The sequence below is a fragment of the Prenolepis imparis genome, unplaced genomic scaffold (genome assembly GCF_030444845.1).
Source record: "Prenolepis imparis isolate NDT839.2.m4 unplaced genomic scaffold, iyPreImpa1.0 SCAF_9, whole genome shotgun sequence".
Classification (NCBI taxonomy): Eukaryota; Metazoa; Arthropoda; class Insecta; order Hymenoptera; family Formicidae; genus Prenolepis; species Prenolepis imparis.
The window spans coordinates 15,761,761-15,775,499 of NW_028141167.1; the positions used below are offsets into that span (position 1 = coordinate 15,761,761).

Here is a 13,739-nt window from a genome sequence, read left to right on the forward strand (position 1 = left end):
ATTCGCCATTATACCGCGTAAAAAATTGAGTGAGATATTAGTGACTTTCAATAATTACCACCAACGCCTGAAGTTCACGTATGAAATTGAGGTTGATTCGTCTATTAATTTTCTAAATACAACGATCACTCGCGTGGATAATATACTTCAGAGCTGTCCACGTTTTGCACTTTTCGGCCGATTTCCGAGGCTCACCGCCTAGCGGCCCCCACTTACGCTCGAGACCTTAGCAACGCGTGGCCCGATAACCGTAGTTGCTAAGGTCTCGAGTGTAAGTGGGGGCCGCTAGGCGGTGAGCCTCGGAAATCGGCCGAAAAGTGCAAAACGTGGACAGCTCTGATATACTTATTACTAATTGGTACAGGAAACCTACTTCGTCTGGAAGATATATTAACTTTTTCTCTAACCATCCTCTAAAATATAAGATCAATACTATTTATAATCTTGTAGATCATGCAATTTTATTATCACATGATAGATTCCACCGTAGTAATATTGATTTAGTGTACGATATTTTACTTAACAATTGTTTCCCTAAACACATTATTAAACGACACATACAAAAAAGAATTCATTTTTTAAAAAATCGCAATCACAATAACGATATAGATTTGAACCAAGGGAAATTCGATAGGACGTCCTTTTTGTCACTCCCATATGTTAAAGATACGAGTCAAGATTTATGTCGAGTTTTACGTGGAGTTGGTTTGAACGTCGTTTATAAAATTAATAAAAAATTAAATATGTTAATAAAACGCGGCAAAGACAATTTACATAAAGATGACCGAACGAATGTGGTATACAAATTAGACTGTAAAGATTGTAATGCATCATATATTGGACAAACTAAAAGACATTTAAGGACTCGTACGAATGAACATTTTAAAAATATTAAATTACATGAAACAAATCACTCTGTTATAAGTAAACACAAAATAAAATATGGACATGAATTTGATTGGACTAAACTCAATATATTACATAATGAGAAACATGTGCGTAAAAGAGAAATTGCTGAAATGTTCTACATCAAAAAATTTAAGAATACAATTAATCTTCAAAAGGACACTGAGAGCTTAAATAATATTTATGATAAAATAATAAAGGTCGTGTAATAAGTTTTCTAATATTGTTAGTTATTGACAAGGTTTCTTACTGACTTAACATTCTCGCCTTTAATATTGACAACATTTGTGAGCGAATCTTTTGAACATGCTTATCTATTATTCACATTTATAACGTATGTACTCTTTTTCTATGCAGATTACTATCTTTAAGCCGTTTAGATTTATAAGTTTAATTTTCAATTGTATTATTTTAGTGTACTTGAAAAGGACCACAACCATATGGTCGAAACGTCGTAACTTTTAATAAAGTAAAAAATTTGTGCTAGTTTGGTCGATTATTTCAATATTGATCCTTTTAAGGAATATATATAGAACATTGTATGGATATCCATGCAGAAATCTAATAAATATCAATTATACATACAGTAGATATATCTATATAAATATTGTCTGAATATTAATGTAGATGTCCAATGAATATTGACGGACATATTCTATGAATATTTATGGAACATTGAATGGATATTTACGTAAAAATCTAATAAATATCCACTATACATGCAATGGATATCTACAGAAATATCCACTGAATATTGTATAAATATCTACTAGATATTTATGTAGATATTCTATAGATATTGTTGCGTCCCCCAGACGCCTCTTGCGATATCTCAAGAGATATCTCATTCGCACAAGCACTCTCACTCGCGCGCGAAATAAATCAAGACACGGTTAAGCACAGAATGTTATTTAATGAAGTGACGACCCTTTGAGATGCAGAAGAAGAAATACAATAAATCGGGAAAATAGTCTGAGGTCTCGTAACACGTCAAATCGGTTTGACAGCTAGACCAAGACTCAAGATGGAGCCGGAAAACAAACGAAAGTCGGAGGTTGTTTATCAACAACCCCTTTGACGACGATCCTCCGGAAACGTATACGGAGTGATCCCGAGGATGAGGATGCAGATCCGAGGAGGCGCAACACTGCCCCCCTTCTCCAAGATTGTCGTCCCGACAATCCAACACGGAGATTGCTGAAGACCCAGGACACTGACGCTAATTCCAGGGCACCGACGATTCTCCTGCTCTTCCCAAGCTGCTGCTATGGGTGGTCGAGCGAAACGCCTGGTCCCAATTCTTGCGTCTTCTTTGTCCGGACGAATCCTGCCCTCCCTGAGCTGCTGCTACAGGTTACCGGGCTTCGCCCTCTTCTTCTCCGTACTCGAACGGCGTCTTCTGAGAAAAGTTGGCCAAACTTTTCCCCACACCCGCCGAGATAAATGAAAATCTCTGCCATCCTCGTTGTTGTTTTACTGTTCCCGCTGAACTGTCTTTCGGAGAAACATCGAAGAAGAAACGAATCTTCAGACAAGGGGAGGGGGTAACATCCGTGGACCCATCATCCCTCGAGGACTCCCCAAGTCCCTGCCTCGGCATTTGCCCTACGTCCCATGGGAAAAACCACGGATCAAAAAAACCGTGGGCGAGACAGTCTTCTTAATTGAAGAATAAAATGACTATCCAGCTGAAGATGAGACGGTCTTCTTAATTGAAGATTCAAACGACCCTTAGAACAAAACGAATGGGAAGTCTCTTTCTGGAAGGTGTCAGCTGTTTTTGATGAGTCTCGGCCACAGGAACTTTCTTGGAGAACCTTCTTGTACCGAAAACTCAGGCAAACCTCTTTTTTGAAGATCTTTAACGAAATACGAAAAATAATCTTTCTTTTGAATCCTTCTAACACTACATTCAACAAAATCGGAAATCGGGGTGTTATTTGAGAAAGTCGAACTTTCCCCGAAAAGTTCAACTAATTCTAGTTTCCCTTTGCGTCAGGGCACTGAAACCGCAAATGTCCGGTCTTTCCGCAAGACCAGCATTCTTTGTCTTTAGAGGAAAAAATGTTCGCTTGCGCTTTCCCTTTCGAATCTTTAAAATATTCCTTCTTTTTCTCGGAATTAGTTCGCGCGTCGCTCCTCTCTCCCTTTTGAAAATTTTGTTTTCCAAAATTCTTATTAAATCTCCCGTTATCTCCATTATTCCCGAAATCTTTCTTATTTTCATTATTCCCGAAATCTCTCTTTCTTTCAAAATTTTCATCCTGAATAATTTTTATGGCTTTTCCCCTTTCAATTGCTAAATTCAGAGAAGTTATCCCTTCCAATTGGAGGGTTCTTCTTACAAAATTGTCTGATAACGCGGAAACGAATTGCGCGCATGCAATTTTATCGCGGACTATGAAAGGACATTCGGGGTAAGCTAATCGCGAAAGTCTCTCTAGTTCAGCTCCAAATAAAGCAAAATCTTCCCCGTATTTTTGCTTTCTGTTTGAAAAAAGAGAATAATAGTTTTGTGTTGAACTCCCATCCCCGAAAAGCAATTCTAATTTCGACTTTAACTCCGCGAAAGTCAATTCTTCAAAATTTTCTACGTTTTCTAAAACAATACGCGCTCTTCCTCTAAGGTTCGCGGCAAGAGAGATGGTTTTTGTCTTGTCGTCCCAATTGTTCGCGATCGCGATCAAAAGAAATTGGGAGAGGAACTCCCGCAGCGGAACCTTTCCGTCGTAAGTATCGGGCTTCAATTTTAAGCCCGTTTTCGCACGAAAGTCGCCGGTCATATCACTCGCGTTCGTCGCGGCACTCGCGTTTGTCGCGGCTCTCGCGGTACTCGCGCAAGCTCTCAAATAATTTTGCGTGTCCCCGCAAGCTCTATTACTAGAAGGACTTAGCTGGTTTTACTGTGAAGAAATTCTTTGTTCGAGTTGACGCAGCTATTCGTCCTTCTCTCGAAGAAAAGTCTCGAAGTGAGCTTGTTGTCGGTCTCGCTCGTCGCGCATCTCTCGGAGCTCTCGAAGTACGGCTTGTAGAACATCCGTCTCGGTGTCTTTCACAGCCGCTCGAGATCGTGTCGCTTTTGGAGAATTCTGTGCTGCCATTTTGTCGTTGGGATTCTTCGGAGTATCCCGGACGAGCCCCCAAAATGTTGCGTCCCCCAGACGCCTCTTGCGATATCTCAAGAGATATCTCACTCGCACAAGCACTCTCACTCGCGCGCGAAATAAATCAAGACACGGTTAAGCACAGAATGTTATTTAATGAAGTGACGACCTTTTGAGATGCAGAAGAAGAAATACAATAAATCGGGAAAATAGTCTGAGGTCTCGTAACACGTCAAATCGGTTTGACAGCTAGACCAAGACTCAAGATGGAGCCGGAAAACAAACGAAATTCGGAGGTTGTTTATCAACAACCCCCTTGACGACGATCCTCCGGAAACATATACGGGGTGATCCCGAGGATGAGGATGCAGATCCGAGGGGGCGCAACACTATTTATGAGAGCTCTAATGAATATCTAATATACATATAACAGATATTGATATAGATGTCCAATGGATATTGATCTACATATTTTGTGAATATTTATGGAACATGGAATGAATATCCACGCAAAAATCTAATGAATATCCAGTATATATACAATGAATATCTACAGAAATATTCACTGGATATTATATGAATATCTAGTGGATATTTATGTAGATATCCTATGGATATTTATAAGATGTTGAATGGTGGACATTGGATATCTAAAGTATGTCTAATAGATGTTTTCTATATATTCGTGGATATCCTTAATGCCTATTGTGGATATCCAATAGATATCTAATAGATATTATTTTCTGTGTGGGATCAGAGTCTGGCCAATTGCTAGTCTTGGCAAAATTCTGCGAGAGAGAGAGAGAAATATACGCCATCTTACTCTAACTTAACGCATGCATTAAGTTAAAGTAAGATGGCGTAGATTTCTCTCTCTAACCCATTTCGGACAAGGTCTGCTTTATGTACATATTGCCAGTCCATATCTATAAGTAGAGTCCTTATAATCAGAGTCTGGCCAACTGCTCGCTTTGGCAAAATTCTGCGAGAGAGAGAGATTGTATCACCGATTTTGGCGGACATTGTTATGGAGGATTTAGAGACGCATTGCTTGAGTTTGCTTAATTTTGACGTACCGGTTTATTATAGATACGTTGATGACATTTTTGTCATTTTGCCACATGAAAAAATTGATGAGATGCTATCGACATTTAACAACTATCATCAACGGTTAAAATTCACATACGAAGTTGAAATTAACTCTTCGATTAATTTTTTGAATACGAGCGTCATACGGAGCAATAATATACTTATTACTGATTGGTATAAAAAACCGACATGGTCTGGAAGGTATTTAAACTTTCTTTCTAACCATCCGTTGAAATACAAAATCAATACTATTTACAACCTCATAGATCACGCTATTCTATTATCAGACAAAAAATTCCATAGTAAAAATATTGATACAGTGCAGGAAATTTTACTGAATAATTGCTTTCCAATGCGCATCATCAAAAAACATACAGATAGAAGAATTAGTTTTCTAAAAAATCGTACTGATGATAACAGTACATTTGAAGCGTATGATGGGTGTTCAAACATTTCTCCTTACATTTCATTGCCGTATGTCAAAGATGTGAGTGAGAGCATTGGTCGTTCGCTAAAAAATGCCGGCGCTAATGTCGTCTATAAAATAGCCAATAAATTGGACACATTAATAAAACGAGGCAAAGATACATTGCCCAACAATGATAGAACTAATGTTGTATACAAAATTAATTGTAATAATTGTAATGCCTCATATATCGGGCAAATGCCGGCGGTATGTCAATTTTAAAGCTTCATATCTTAGGAACGGCTTGCGTAAGAGACATCAATAGATAGTGTTTTGAAAACATCTCGACAAGGGCTACAAGAATATGCAATAAAAAATAGGGGGTTCCATTTAAGAAAACATCGATGACATTGACCTGACCTTCAATAGGTCACTCAAGGTCAAGTCCATATTTTTATCATCTGTCCCCCTTCAAGTCCTACAACTTTTGTCTAAAACATTTTTCCGTATCTTCCATATTTTTCGAGATATTTGCTTGGGGAGATTAAAATGGGACACCCTGTATATTCTCACTCAATTTATGTAATAAAAAATAAATTCCTCATTATTAACAAATTTGTCAATCTACGGATATCCTATTACGAAGGCAGAATTGTAACAGTGAATAGTGCTCATGGTGAAAGAACACATAATGTAAGAGTTTGGAGAGCTCTCGTATGTAATCATTTGGAAGAGATGTACGCTACAGGACGAAGAGATGCCTGGCTTTTAGATAACTATACTTTTAGTTGATAATTTGATTAATTTTAATTGCTTCAGTTTTGATAATGTATTTATAAGTAGCATATTTTAAACAGTATATGCTTTTTCTAGGTAATAGTACATATCCTTTGCTGCCATATCTGATGACACCTAAGCTCCATGAACTAGAGGGAACACTCCGCAATCCTCCGCAAGATATCAACATCATGTTCGGGCTCGGTGCTCTGTTAAGCGATGCAGGTGTTTTGAAAGGGAGATGGCGATGTCCCAGAAAAGAAAGAGCTTTGCATTATGCTCCAGAAGTTGCGGGTAAAATATAAATTGAATATATACACATGCAGATGTATATATTTATATTATATTACACATATAAGTCAATATTCATAATATCCATTTCTAATTTCAAGACCGTCTTAATTAAGTATTATCTTAAGGCCGGATCTACATTGGTCGTAGAATCGTAGATCGTAAGAAAATTGACCAACCACAGTTGATTATTTTTGAAATAATCGACTGTGGTTGGTCAATTTTCTTACGATCTACGATTCTACGACCAATGTAGACCCGGCCTAAAATGCTACTACTCTGTGATTGATTTATAATCTTAAGATTGTATTTAGGACGATCTTAATAGAAGAACCGACTATGAATATCGATTAAATTAACATAAGTTATTTTCAGCTCGGATAGTTAATGCTGCATGTGTTTTCCACAATATCGCTGTTCCATTGGCGACTTCCAACACCAGAACTGCATTAAGATAAAATAGACCAGAAAATTCCAATAAGAAATGAAAAGAAACATGGAAAATAAAAATAATGTTCGCGAGCAGATAATTCGTACATATTTCGATAATTGAAAACCAAAATATGTTTCACTTAATTTATTCTGCTTCAAAGGAAATATTTTATGGTAATAATAAATTAATATATTAAATATATTTAATTATATAATTTAATAAACAATAACAGCAATAAAATAATTTTATCTATAGCAATGGACGAAACTATTGGCAATGCTATTACAACGTATATAGCATGGAGATTCTGAATCATGATCTTCGACAGGACATATAACTATTGGCAAATTAGTAGCAGCATCAGCAACTATTTTCACCACAAATAAAAACGATAATTGATTATTCTTATTTTTTTATATTCAAGCGCTTAGCATACAAATTAAAAAAATTATTTTTTTTATTAAATATATTGAATATTATTATTTTATGAATTTGATTATATATTTTTCTGCATTTTTCTTTAGGATTATGATCTTCGACAGGAGGACGACTTGTCATTAACTACATCCTACGTCTAATAATTTTTCGATATAGATCGCGAACAACTTTTGTTGTCCTGGAACGGATTTGCCACGACTTCGCACTTGAGATATTCTTAATAGATGGCATTTCGAAATAAAAAGACACTTCAATCAGTACTTCAGATGACTTTAGCACACTCTTAAAATACCTCGACAACTATCTCTTTTCCTTTATAATCAATCAACAGCTGTAAAATGACTGTAATATAAGCCCTGATCCGCATTATAGTCTTGCACATGCGCAGTCATTTCGCATGATAAAGTCTGATGTCACAATTTTATTTTATGAATGTGTTGATTGACTATTTCTCAAGGAAAAAAATAGTTTTCGGAGTATTTTAAAAGTGTGCTGAACCATCTGAAATTGTGTTTCATCAAAATATCTTTCTATTTAAACATGGTACGCAAAAATTTTCAGCGTGTATTTTCTCGCCTCTGACGTCACAATCTAACATGGTCGCGGCGAGTACCAAGAAGCCTTAAAATAAAAACAAAATTACATGTTACTAATACTTACCTATTACACACAGATCTATATTTTATACTACCTGTGTATACAATTTATACATAGACCTTATAAATATGAACCGGCAATTGCCTATATATACGGGTGTTTGGTGGTTTGCGTTTCACCTGTCGTGGACAGGTAGAGTGGATTAAACAGAATAGAAAAGTCCTGTATCATTTTGTGAAATTCGCAATAATTAATAAGATATTAATTAAAAAAGATCGGCCAATTCGCGCGCCTACAAGCACGCGCGAAAAAAGACAGCCCACTCGGGGGTCCAGCGCAGTGATGTCAATTTTAGGTCCCGGCATCGAGCCTCGGCGGGGTGGGGGGAAAGGCGTGGTGGAGGGACTAGGTGGCTAGGGGGGTGCGCGCGCCGCGCGCCCACGTGACTCATGGTCACGTGGCTGAGGGTGCGCGCGCCGATGTGCCGCGGCTCCGCGCGCGAGCTCCAGGAACTTTTTGACTTAAAATTTTTTTTTTTTTTTAAGTAATCGAATATGATTGGTTAATTTCTTACCAATGACAAAATACATACATTATAAAACATGATATATGTCATTGTAAAAACATAAATAAAATGCAGTATATTTATGCGCACATACGCATACAAACACAATAAAAGTACAGTGAATTATTCAATCTTTAATAATAATCTGAACTATCAGTTTCTAAGAATAAAAACTATCTGTCGAAAATAAAAGTAAAATAGAGAAGAATATATATATTCTTGTTAGTCAAATGGTTAACTCTTTCAAAAATAAGCTTCATAATAAAGAGTAGCTAGGTTACGGTCTAGACATATCATGTTTTATAATTGTACAATATAGTCTATGCATACATAATTATGTATTTAGTATTTCTGTTTTCTGTTATTAGCGATACAAATGTTAGATGAACAATTAACGTTGTGATGAGGCAACAAGTGAGTAGCTACTGCAATAGTATTTTAAAGTTTTATGCTCGCAATAGCTTAAAATGTATAGATCCTATATTATTAGGTCTTACGGCATTCTTTTTGGCATCAAAAGTAGGAGAATTTGGAGTAATTTCTAATATTAGATTGATAACGACAATGGGAACTGTAGGTAAGTTTTGTGAATATATCTTCTATTATAATTTATTGATGATTAATATGCTAATTAAATTTTATTGTTCCTTTTTTTCAGTTGAAAACAATTATGCATACACAAGAATTTCCATATTGTACAAATCATATTTTAGAGTGTGAATAATTTTATCTTTTGGAACACTCAGATTATTGTTGTTTAATAGTATATCAACCATACCGTCCCTTATTAACATTAATTCAGGATGTGGGACCAGATGATAAATTACTCTTGCATGGCGTATAATTAATGATAGTTTAAGAACAGATGTATGTTTATTATATCCTTCTTATCAAATAGCTATTTGTAAGCAGTATTATTTTTACAATCTAGTGTGTATTAAAAAGAAATTTTATATTTAACAATGTCTATTTTTTTTTACAGGTTGTCTGCAAATAGCTTGTCTGCTAAATCGTGGTTCACAGAAATAAATAGTTTTCAAAAAGATTCGAGAAATAGCACGGTATATAATTAATCTATGTGAATTGTGGAAGAGATATGATGAAAAGAATGAGATTCAAGGTTTACTGGCTAAAATGCCAAAGCGAAAAGCAGCACCACAACATTAACATCAAGAACCTTGTTTGCCAAATGTTTGGGATTTGCTACAGCGAATTAAAAATGTCTCCCATATGTATCTATTGTACCTATGCGTTTCCAAGATAACATCGTCAAGGAGATTATTTATTAACAACCGACACGAGATTGTTTCTGGACGCCATGATTTGGACTTGAGTGACAGCTGTCAAACTGATCGGTCGCGCGGTCTCTTGTTACGTTTATTTAACGTGCTCTTGTATTCTAATTCCATTAAAGTTATCGAGTTCTTTTATCGTCTGGTTCATTTCCCGGCGCGAGTGTGTGTGAGAGTGTGACGTTGCGTTGCGCGCTTCGAGCTATCGCGAAACTGTCGCGCGAACGTAACATTTTGGGGGCTCGTCCGACATCGGGATTGTACGACATCGAGGAAATCATTATGACGACGACGCACGCACCGAGAGCTACCCGATCGCAGGCTTCATCTCGAGCGACTGCGAGCGAGGAGTCGACGGATCAAACGTCGACGGAGACTCTGCAAGCCGAGACTCTGCGAACTATCCTTCAGGAGCTTAGTCAGCTTCGACAGGAGTAGAGAACGGAGCGACAGTTGATGCAGACAGAGCTGCAGAAAAGGGACGACATATTACAACGTTTGGAATAGGAAATTGTCCAAATAAATCAGTTAAGTCGTTCCAATAATATTCCGGTTTCCGCGAGCGCAAGCGATCGTGATATGGTTCCAAATCGCAGCAATTCGTGCGTGACAATTATTACGGGAAATTTAGGATTTAAATTAAAACCTGACACCTTCGACGGAACAGTCCCTTTAAGAGAATTCTTTTCACAATTCGAGTTGATTGCGCGAGCAAATCGTTGGGATGACGAAACTAAGAATGTGGCATTAATTTCATACTTAAGAGGGAAAGCGCGCGCGGTATTAGAGTGCATAGATGATACTGAAAACCTCAATTACGACGAATTAAAATCTAAATTAGAATTGAGATTTGGGGAGGGACATCTTTCCCAATCTTATTATTCCTTGTTTACAAATAGAAAACAAAAACCGGGAGAGGATGAGGCTACTTTGGGTTCGGAAATTGAAAGATTGGTAAAATTAGCGTATCCCGAATGTTCGCATCATATCCGCGATAAGATCGCTTGTGCGCAATATATCTCTGCAATCTCGAATAGACTTGTGAGAAGGACTCTTCAATTAGAGGCTATCACTTCCTTGAAAGTGGCCGTACAAAGAGTGATGACAATTAAAGTCATTCAAGAAAATAATTATGAAGGACAGGGAGATTTTAACGAGAAATATAAAAATGAGGATGAATAATGCATCCAAAATCCAATTTTGTTTATTATTTAATTTTATGTGTAATTTAGTGTAATTGAATATTATTAGTTTACTCGTTTATCTTTGTTGTAATTTCAAGGGATTTGAAAAAGAAGACGAAGGAAAGTTATTAATTTATGAAGTTTTGGACGAAAAGGAAAGGAAGACTGGAGGAGGAATGATTTGAACGAAAAGGAAAAGGGAAAATTATAAGAAGACTGTCTCATCCACGGTTTTTGACCGTGGTTTTCCCGTGGGTCGTAGGGCAAATGCCGAGGCAGGAACTTGGGCATGGGTCCACGGAAAAATTACCCCACCCTTGTTCGAAGACCCCTAGGATGCCGAAAGTCGCAGCCAAAGGATGCCAGGACGTGTCAAGAGAAAGTCGCTGAAAGTTGATTGGGTTCAGGATGGCGTTCGGTAACCTGGGCAGGAGCTCAGGGTAGAGCAGGAAGATTCGTCGGAGCCCTGGAGTCGACGTTTGGAAGTGTTCGTCAATTGGGACCAGTTTGGCGGATTGCTCGGTAACCTGGGCAGGAGTCCAGGGTAGAGCAGCGAAATTCGTCGGTGCCCTGGAGTTGACATTGGAGCACAAGAAAAGATTCAGCGAAGAAGAGACTCCCCATTGTTGATTGTCGGGACGACAATCTTGAAGAAGGGGGGTAGTGTTACGTCCCTGGATTACATCCCCTATGCGTTTCCAAGATAACATCGTCAAGGAGATTATTTATTAACAACCGACACGAGATTGTTTCTGGACGCCATGATTTGGACTTGAGTGACAGCTGTCAAACTGATCGGTCGCGCGGTCTCTTGTTACGTTTATTTAACGTGCTCTTGTATTCTAATTCCATTAAAGTTATCGAGTTCTTTTATATATCGTCTGGTTCATTTCCCGGCGCGAGTGTGTGTGAGAGTGTGACGTTGCGTTGTGCGCTTCGAGCTATCGCGAAACTGTCGCGTGAACGTAACACTATATACAGGGTGATTCAAAACAATCTGATGTCCTTGAAATGTCATATTCTTGAACGTATCCTGAGACGATTTTTCCTTTGCAAAATTTTGTCCGAAGCTTAGTTTTTGAGTTATAATTGAAAAAAGTTAGCGAATTACGAGTCCGATATAACGGACAGGCAGGGACGGCGCAACGCGTCGCGAGACTAATATGGCCTCACACTTCCCTAGACAGTCAATATTATTGACACAATATTTGATATTGATTTATTGAAGTTTATTGAATTATTATTGCAGTTTCTAAACAATATTTCACGATATTTTACAATATTATTTATCATCTAGGAGAGCTATAACGTAACGCTTCAGACTAAAATATTCAAACGCGAGTTTTACATTAAGTGGCAAATAAACTAGAAATAGACGAATGAAAAACAAAGTAGTAATCGTAATTTGATTAAATATTCTTATCTTTAAGAAAATCGACACATTTTTATTCCTTTATGGAGATCATTCATCACGTAATACAAATGCGTCCATTTTTTTTAAAGATAAGAATATTTAATCAAATTACGATTACTACTTCGTTTTTCATTCGTCTATTTCTAATTTATTTGCTACTTAATGTAAAACTCGCGTTTGAATATTTTAGTCTCAAGCGTTACGTTATAGCTCTCCTAGATAATGAATAATATTGTAAAATATTGTTTAGAAACTGCAATAATAATAATTCAATAAACTTCAAAAAATTAATATCAAATATTGTGTCAATAATATTGAATGACTGTCTAGGAAAGTGTGGGGCTATATTAGTCTCGCGACGCGTTGCGCCGTCCCTGCCTGCCAGTTGATCGGACTCATAATTCGCTAACTTTTTTCAATTATAACTCAAAAACTAAGCTTCGGACAAAATTTTGCAAAAGGAAAAATCGTCTCAGGATACATTCAAGATAATGACATTTCAAGGACATCAGGTTGTTTTGAGTCACCCTGTATATCGCTCAGAGACGCATAGAGTTGACAACAAATATTGTTCTGCATTTATATCTGTAGAAAACACATTTTTATTCTTACATAAAACTGTTTTAAATTATGTAACAAATAATATTGCATTACTTAATATTCTTATATTTTATTTTCAATAATGCTCAATATAACATAGTCAAAAGTTACGAAACATTACATTTTAACTAATTATGATTGAATTTAATTAAATTTTCTTGAATATCTAATATATATATATAATGGATTATCAGTTTGCACTTTATAATAATAGGCTGCTTTCCTTTTAGGAGACACACGTCGACACAGGTTAACGCACTCGAGCACTGTTGTTACAGTATAAATGGAACGCGCTATGCACAGTATGTGAACGAACTTTTAATACCTAACCTTAGATTTATCCTAAACTTCTCAAACAGATTTATCGTAAGATTTATCGTAACAAAAAAACTTCTCAAACGTATACATATACTGTTTACGCTTGTGTGCGCATGCTACCGGGACTCATTTTTAACATCACTAGTCAAAAAACACACTCCAACTTTCCTCCCGAGCAGAGTCGAAGAGTGTTGATTGAGTTTGAATGAAATTCTAAATGGAAAGCGACGTGTGTTGATTTGTGTCAAAAATGTCGATTGTGTTCCCTAAAAGGAAAGCAGCCTTAATTGCATGTCTAATTTCATTATCTACAATATTGAATGTT

The 13,739-nt window shown here is 36.8% G+C and overlaps 1 long non-coding RNA gene and 1 pseudogene across 1 annotated transcript; both read left to right on the forward strand.

Moving 5' to 3' along the window:
• The first annotated feature begins 6,433 nt into the window (after positions 1-6,433).
• Positions 6,434-7,391, forward strand: LOC145940900 (uncharacterized). The gene is made up of 3 exons (XR_014426086.1): positions 6,434-6,576; positions 6,949-7,179; positions 7,262-7,391. It is a non-coding gene; the product is annotated as an uncharacterized LOC145940900 (long non-coding RNA).
• Positions 7,392-9,008: 1,617 nt separating this feature from the next.
• On the forward strand, positions 9,009-9,773 carry LOC145941129 (cyclin-C-like; annotated as a pseudogene).
• The last annotated feature ends 3,966 nt before the right edge of the window (positions 9,774-13,739 follow it).